The following is an 8,618-nucleotide window of genomic DNA, read 5'->3' as shown; positions in this document are numbered from 1 at the left end:
ATATTATCCACTTAATTTTCTATATATCTTTCAAACCATTCACTTCATTCCATCCTCACATGCACCCTACAGCAGACCATCTGGACACTTCCTATACCTCCAATTTCCCCTCTGCTCCACAGACAGAGTCATCTTTTTAAAGATGAATCTGATTTAGCTTAGATAGTCTGCTACTGTCCACAGGTGAAAGACCAACTTTTTTAAGTGGCTGACTTAAGGCGCTGTGATTTCTCTTCCTCTCCCTCCAACCTCATTTCTATTCCTTTTCTGTCTTGAATTCTGACATACTTGACTTTTATGACTTCCTCAAACCCCCTAGGCTATCTCTGGTCCCTGGGCTTTGAGCATGTTTTTACCACTTTCTAGAACTTTCTTCCCATATCATGCCCTTCTCAACTGTTGCTTTTCTGTTAACTCTTACTCATCCTTCAGATTTCAGCATTAAATCCACTTCCTCCAGAAAACCTTCTTTGAAAGATCCTCTGTCCCACCAGGGTTAGTTAGAAAAATTGTGACTTACGTACCAACAGTACCCTAATACTTTCTCTTTCATAAAAGCCGTCACTCTTGTTATTACTTGTTTCAATGTCTGACAGTTTCATGAAGGCAGCAGTTATGTCTATTATGTTCACTGTTCTTAACACAATGCTTCACCCCTAGTAGATCAATAAATATTTGTTGAATTCATGAAGGAATGGTTATTTCGACTATGCCATTTAGAATCATGGGATTTTAGAGAAATATCCTTAGAGATTACTGAGTCCAATCCTTTTATCTTATGAATAAAGGAGTTAAATAGTTTGTCTAAGTAAAGTCATATAGTTCCTCACAGTTAAAAAATGTTTTAAGCATAATGAATAAATAAATGAGTGAGGGAATAATGGCAGAAGGAGATCTAGAATCTACCTCTAAATTTGAAATATTATCCTTGGAGATTCCATAAAATTCCATGGACATTGATAAATCACACTATCTCTAAGAAAATAATTGCATCAACTAATAATTTGGGTTCTTGTAGCTTTTATAAATTATATGTCAGCTTTTCACAGACAAATATTCCTTCTTAAGTTAATTCTCAATATATTCAATCATAATATTTTTAATCTTTAAGCAGAATATCCTGTCTCATATAATAAGGTCTGTATTTCCTCTCCACATTCTTTCATGCCATGGAACAGTGCTTACTCTTATTTTTTATCTAATAATATCTCCCTCCCCATTGATAGCAAATGCCTGAATACTCACCCAATAGTGGTGATAGGTTTATATATATACACCATCCTTTCTGAGCCCCATTCCAGCTGGCAATTAATTTAAGTAATTAAAATGCTAGACTAGAAAATGTTCACTTAGTGCAAAATAAAATAGTTAAGAAGGGAGAGAGGAACAAAAATACTTGAGACATAGAAGATTAAAAGCAAATTGACAAACATAAATCCAAGTATATCACTAATAACATTGAATTTGAATTAAACAATACAATCAAAAGAGAGAGACTGTCAGACTGGATTAAAAAAAAAAACAAACCAAGACCCAAGTGTATCTTATATATAGGAGACACACTTCAAATCCAAAGATTCAAATATGTAGAAAGTAAAAGGAATGAAAAAGATACAGTATGCAAACGGCAGCCATAAGAAAGCTGGAGTGGCTACAGTAATATCAAGCAAAATAGACTTTAAAGGAAACAATGTTACTAAAAATAAATATAGACATTAGGTAGTGATAAGAGTCAATCAATCAGGAAGATAAAACAATTATGAATATATATGTACCTAAACAATAAAGCCCAAAATACATAAAGCAAAAACTGACAGAATTGAAGGAAAAGATAGACAATTCAATAATAGTATTTGAAGACTGTAGTATCCCACTTTCAATAATGGATAGAGCAACTAGAAAATCAACAAGGAAACAGAGAACTTGAACATCAGTATAAATTAAGTAAACCAAACAGACATCTATGGAACACTCCACTTAATAACAGCAGAATGCAAATGCCTTCCTTTTCTTTTTTTTTTTTAAGATTTATTTATTTATTTTAGAGAAGGAGGGGAGGGACAAACAGAGAGGGAAAGCTAGAGAATCTCAAGCAGACTGCCCACTGAGCATGGAAACTGAGGTAGGGCTCGATTGCAGGACCCTGAGATCATGACCTGTGCTGAAACCAAGAGTCAGATGCTCAACTGACTGAGCCACCCAGGCCGCCCCCCCGCCCCCGGAATGCATATGGTTTTCAAGCACATATGGAATACTCTCCAGCATACCATATGTTAGGTCAAAAACAATCTGCAATAAATTTAAAAGGACTGAAATCATACAAAGTATATTCTCAGACCACAATGGAGTAAAATTAGAAATAGCTAACAGAAAGAAAATTGGAGAATTCACAAATACGTGAAAACTGAATGACATATTCCTAAATAAGAAACCACAAATTCAATATATTTTATAAGGCATAAAAATGCAAACACAATATAACTAAACATGGCTTACGGCTAAAGCAGTGCTTAGAGGGAAATGGATAGCAATAAAACCATATATTAAGAAAGAAGGAAGATCTCAAATCAGTAACCTAACTTTTCACCTTAAGATACTGGAGAAAGGGGGGCGCCTGGGTGGTGCAGTCATTAAGCGTCTGCCTTTGGCTCAGGGCGTGATCCCAGCGTTCTGGGATCGAGCCCCACATCAGGCTCCTCTGCTAGGGGTCTGCTTCTTCCTCTCCCACTCCCCCTGCTTGTGTTCCCTCTCTCGCTGGCTGTCTCTGTCAAATAAATAAATAAAATCTTTAAAAAAAAAAAGATACTGAAGAAAGGAAGAGCAACCTAATCCTAAAGCAACAACAAGGAAGAAAATAATAAAGATTACAGTGGAAATTAGTGAAATACGGAATAGAAATTGACAGATAGTATCAACAAAATCGAAAGTTGTTTCTTTAAAAAGATCAACAAAATTATCAAACCTTTATCTAAACTGACCAAGAAAAATAGAGAAGACTAAAATTATTAAAATCAAGAATAAAAGAGGAGCCTGACTTCCAACCTAATAGCAGTAATGGATTATAAAGGCTAGGATTGTAAGGGAATACTATAAACAACTGTATGCCAACAAATGAGATGAAATGGAAAAAATTTAGAAAGATACAAGAAGTCTTAGACAAAATCTAGGAAGAAATAGAAAATCTGAGTAGAACCTTTAACAAGAATGAGTGAATTAATAGTCTTAAAATTCCCCACAAAGAAAAGCCCTGGCCCAGATGACTTCACTGCAGACTTCTACCAAACATTTAAAGAATTAACACCAATTCTTCACAAATTGAAGAGGAGAAAACGCTTCCCAACTCATTCAGTGAGGCCGCTATTACTCTAACACTAAAATCAGAGAGAGAGATATCACCAGAAAAGAAAACTATAGATCAGTATCTCTTATGAATAGAAACACAAAAATCCTCAATAAAATACTAAGAAACTGAATCCAGCAACATACATGAAAGATTATCCATCATGACAAAGTGGTGTGTATCCCAGGAAAGCGAATTTGGTTCCACCATCAATGTCATACACTATGTCAGTAAAAGAAAGGACGAAGTCACCTGGCCATCTCAGTATAGGTAGGAAAAGCATGTTTGACAATATTCAACACCTCCCCATGTTAAAAAAAAAGAAAAGCCCCAATAAGCTACAAATAGAAAGAAACTTCCTCAAATGGATAAAGTGCCTCAGAGTTAATACCATACTTAACAGTGAAAGACTAAAAATACTCCACATTTATTCAACTTGCACTGGAGGTTCTAGCCAGGACATTCAGTCATTGAAAAAAAGAAAAAAGAAAAAAATTGGAGGCATCCAAATTAGAAAAGAAGGAAAACTTTCTCTATTTGAAGACAGTATGATCTTGTATATTGGTAATTCTAAGGAATCCACACACACACACACAAAAAAAAAATCAGAACTAATCAATGAGTTCAGAAAGATTGCAAGATATAAGATCAATATACAAAAAGCAACCATATTTCTATACACTGTTATCACCCAATCTGGAAATTAAGTTAAGTAAGCAACTCAATTTACAGTAATATCAAAAAGCAAAAAGTACATGGGAATTAATTTAACAAGTTAAACCTGTGCACTAAAAACTACAAAACACTATTGAAACAAAGGTCTTAATAAATGAAAAGGCATCCTGTGCTCACGTTTCCAAAGGCTTAATATTGGTAAGATGGCAAACCCTATAAATCGATCAATAGATTCAACACAATAACACAGAAATCCCAGCCAGATTTTTTTTGTAGTTAACAACAAACTGATCCTAAAATTAATATTTCAATACAAGGGACCCTGAACGACCAAACGATCTTGAAAAAGAACAAGGCTGGAGGACTCACACTCCCCTATTTTAAAAAGGACTCTTACAACTCACTAATAAGAAGACAGCCCAATTAAAAGTGAACAAAGAATCTGAACAGACATTTTTCCAAAGACGATATACAATCGATCAAAAACACTTTAAAAAGAAGCTCAAAACTATTAGCTAGCGAGTAAATGCAAATCAAAAATGTAAATCAAAGTGAAATGCCGTTTCATACCAACGACGGTGGCTGGCACCAAAAAGACAGATAATAACAAGGCTTGGCCAGGATGTGGAAAAACTGGCACCCTCATACACTGCTAATAGGGATTTACAATGTAAATTTACAATTTACAGTTGCTTTGGAAAAAATAGCTAAACAGTTAGCTAAGACCCTTATTACATTATCATTCTACCGATGAGGATTTCATCAGAAGGTTAAACAGAGAGTTGCCATATCACGAGCAATTCCACTCCTAGGCATATGCAAGAAAAAGAAAAGCCTGCGTTCACACAAACACTTCTACATAGCTGCTCGTGGCAACAGTAATCATAATAGCTACATTACAGAAACATCCTCCGTGGCCACCAACTGAATAGTGGGTGAGTACAATGTAGTACAGCCATACAAGGGAATATTAGCCGACAATAAAACTGAGTAAACCACTGATAGATGTTACAACACAGATGAACCTCGAAACATGGTGCTGAGTGAAAGAGGTCCCTCACAAAAGACCTATTGCATGGTTATGGGAAATGTCCAGAATGGGCAAATCTGTAGAGATAGAAAGTAGATTCGTGGTGGCTCGGGGCTGAGGGGAGGGGAGGCAGCTGAGGTATAATGCAGCTTGACTGCTAATGAGGATAACATTTCCTGTTTTAAAAAATAACATTTCTTTTAGTGATAAAAATGGTCTAAAATTGATTGTTGTAATGGTTGCACAGCTCTGTGAATACACTAAAAAACATCGACTCGCACACTTTCCATGGGTGAACTGCATGGTACGGTAGAATATGTCCTAGTGAAGAAGCTTTAGAGAAGTACTACATGACACGACCGCTCGCTCTGATGACTGAGTCCTGGGAGGGATGAGGAAGGGTGCTGGGCATCAGAGAGACCACAGAGGAGGCAGAGTGAACAAGCCTGACAATGTTCCTTAATACGGAAAACATCCTGTGGGGAAAAATAGCATGAACGCTTCCAGCCAACTCAACCTCTGAGGGGCTCTGGAAGTTTCTCTGCATGGGACCTAATGTGCAGCCATCTTCCCTGCACGGTCCCAGGGGAACCAGATACCTCTCCGTCTCTCCCCTTGGTTTGGCCAGTTAACAGCTACTTTTCTGAAAAACAACACTTTACCACTCATTCGCTTTGCCTAATTTTATTCTAACCTGTGCAACAACGTCGCAAGTTAGTTAAGCCAGGTGGCACTGTGACCATTTTGCAGTTGATAAAACCAAAACCGAGGCTCCACAAATAAAGCTGGAAACCAAGCAGAGAGGGAGCTCAAACACAGAATGTGTGATCCCCGGTTTAGTGTTTCTTGCGTTGTGCGGCTCCTACCTGCCTTTTTAATACGTATTGTTTATTCTCTATGGTAGTGTCCTATTCAGAGTGCTTATAATTAAAAACTCATTAATTGCAGTATGGATTTTAATTGATGGGCTCTGCTGACGTCAGAAACCACAAAACCACTGAGTCATCAGTCTGAGTAGGAGTCCAGTCGGCTATGGAATTTATTAATCCATCTTTGCAGACATTACTAATATTTTCCTTAAGCAACACATCCCCCCAAAGAGATGAAAGTGAAAAGCTCATGGCTAAAGAAAAGGGGGTGGAACCACCCCCAAATAAATGTCATCACCGTCCTTTGTTACATGTTAATTTTTCAGTAAAGGTCGTATGTCTTCTAGGGAATGTCTTCTGCTGCTACTCTGTTTTGTTTTTAACAGTATCATTGTTAGATGTGCAGTTGGCTCTCATTAAATAACAGATTACCTTCTCAGGCCAATGAAGATAATTTATTCACATATATTTCAAAATAATAAAATCCAAAATTTAGAGTTTAAAAGGAAAAAGAAACGTAATCCTGAATTTAATCTCTCAAACAAGGACTATGCTTAGGGACTCTAGAACCTTGCTGACACCAGACAAATGTTTTTTTCTGTTTTTTCTGTTTTTTATTTTATTTTTTTTACAATTTTTATTTTGTTATATTAGTCACCATACAGTACATCCCCAGTTTTTGATGCAATGTTCCATGATTCATTATTTGCATATAACACCCAGTGCACCATGCAATATGTGCCCACCTTAGACACCAGACAAATATTAACAAGGAATATAAAATATTTGATGTCTGTGTATTTGTCTTTTTAATTGAGATCTTCTAATACTCTAGATTGGAAGCACTGGTTTTTTAAAGAATTTCCTTTAAACCATAATCGTACAGATGAAAAGTGGCATACATGGTTATATAACGTTTGTCTCTCTCCTGTGGAGAGTAAAAGGTATATATGGCTGACTGGCTACTCTCAGAAAATTTGGAGGAGAAAATTAAATTTTCTAGGCAGTGACTGAAAAAAAGACTAACTTGTTTTCAGGATTGAAAATTAAGGCCCATTACTGAAAGGGAGAAGAGATTACAAGAGAGTAGTCTCCGCTATGCATAGGGCTCCTAATTTCTCCATCCTTCCTGCAAAACCATATTAAATGTCATAAGGTGGGTGGGGAGGAGGCCGCCAGACACAGATTTCCTCCAGCTGTGAAGCCATTTCCTTTGCACTGAGAGAAAGTCTCCCCCTGCAGGCACTACCACCTCTGTTTTCCTCCTTTACTTGCTAGAGTAAATCTGACTTCTCCAGGTCAAAGGGCACTAAGGAATCTTCAACAGAATCAACTTGTACGGTAGTAGATTGATTTATTTAGTTCATTACTGTACTCTTGACTTTGATGTCCAGATGAAGGCTGTTCTGGTTTTCTATGGCTGCATCACGAGCTGTCCCTAAACTGCGTGGTGTCATACAGGCATTGTATTATAGCTCATGATTCTGTGAGTCAGGTACTGGGGCAGGGCTCAGCTAGGCAATTCTTCTGTTGCACACGGCAGGACGAAGGTCATGCTGCAGGATCCTGCGGGTGAATGAGCCACTCTGGACGATTCAAGACAGCATACTCTCATGGCTAGCTCCTTGGCAGTGACGGCCAGAAGCCTTGAATCAAACGGTCCCATCTATCAAAGCATCTCTCTAAATAGAGGGTCTCAGAGTAGTTGGAATTTTCACACGGAAGCTCAGGGCTCCCAGAGACCAAGAGACCCAGGTGAAAGCTGCAAGTCCCACGATAACATTTTTCGCTGTGTCCTGTGCAGTCAAGCCATTCACTAAGACAAGCCCAGATTCACTGGGTGAGTTATTAACACTTCACCTCTCTCTCCATGAAGGAGTCCCAGAGAATTTGCCTCAATCTGTCATCTGCCATAAAGTCTGTAGTCATCGAGCACAGGTTGGTGGAAGCAGCCCATTAAATTTCTATGGCTATACAAAATTAAAGATTCACACACTTAACCCTCAGTCTGTCCTCCCAACCCCATGTAGACTTAATTGCAATAATTCCTTAAAAGCAGTGCAGTGTGAATGCTCATAGTAGCTTTTTTCACCCACCCTTACAAATTTTGCCTCTGGGATCATCACCTGAAGCAGTGCAGAGTCACCCAGTCCTGTCTCAAAGACCCCTGCCTCAGACCTGTGGGTAGAGCTCCTCAGTCCCACCTCAGAATCCCAGAACTCCACTGGTCTAAGAGCAAAGATAAAAAATATCACAATTTTCACAGTTGGTGCCATTAAATGATTCTATACGTATAAATGGAACCAATTTCCATCATTGAAAATAATGAAGGATATTATCTACCCCAGAATGATTTACTTCATTTCTGGGGTGAGGTGATGTGAAGTTGTCAGTGGATGAGGGTTATATATATTAGCTTTTCTGTGACAAAAATAATACAAAAAAGACATTTTGATGTAAAATATCAAACACTATAGTTCTAAGGTACCTGAGTCAGCGGAGGTTGCCATAACAAAATACCTCAGACTGAGTGTCGTAAACAACAGAATTTTTTTTCATAGCTCTAGAGGCTAGGAAGTCCAAGATCAAGATTCCAGCAGGTTCTCTCTCCCTGGCTTGCAGTCAGTGGTTTTGTCTTCACGTGGCCTTTCCTCTGAGTACACGCAGAGAGAGTGAGCTAACTTACTGCTGTCTCTTTTTTTTT

Source organism: Ursus maritimus, unplaced genomic scaffold, assembly GCF_017311325.1.
Source record: "Ursus maritimus isolate PB19 unplaced genomic scaffold, ASM1731132v1 scaffold_10, whole genome shotgun sequence".
Lineage (NCBI taxonomy): Eukaryota > Metazoa > Chordata > Mammalia > Carnivora > Ursidae > Ursus > Ursus maritimus.
The sequence above is the reverse complement of the archived record's forward strand: the minus strand, read 5'-3'. Positions refer to the sequence as shown.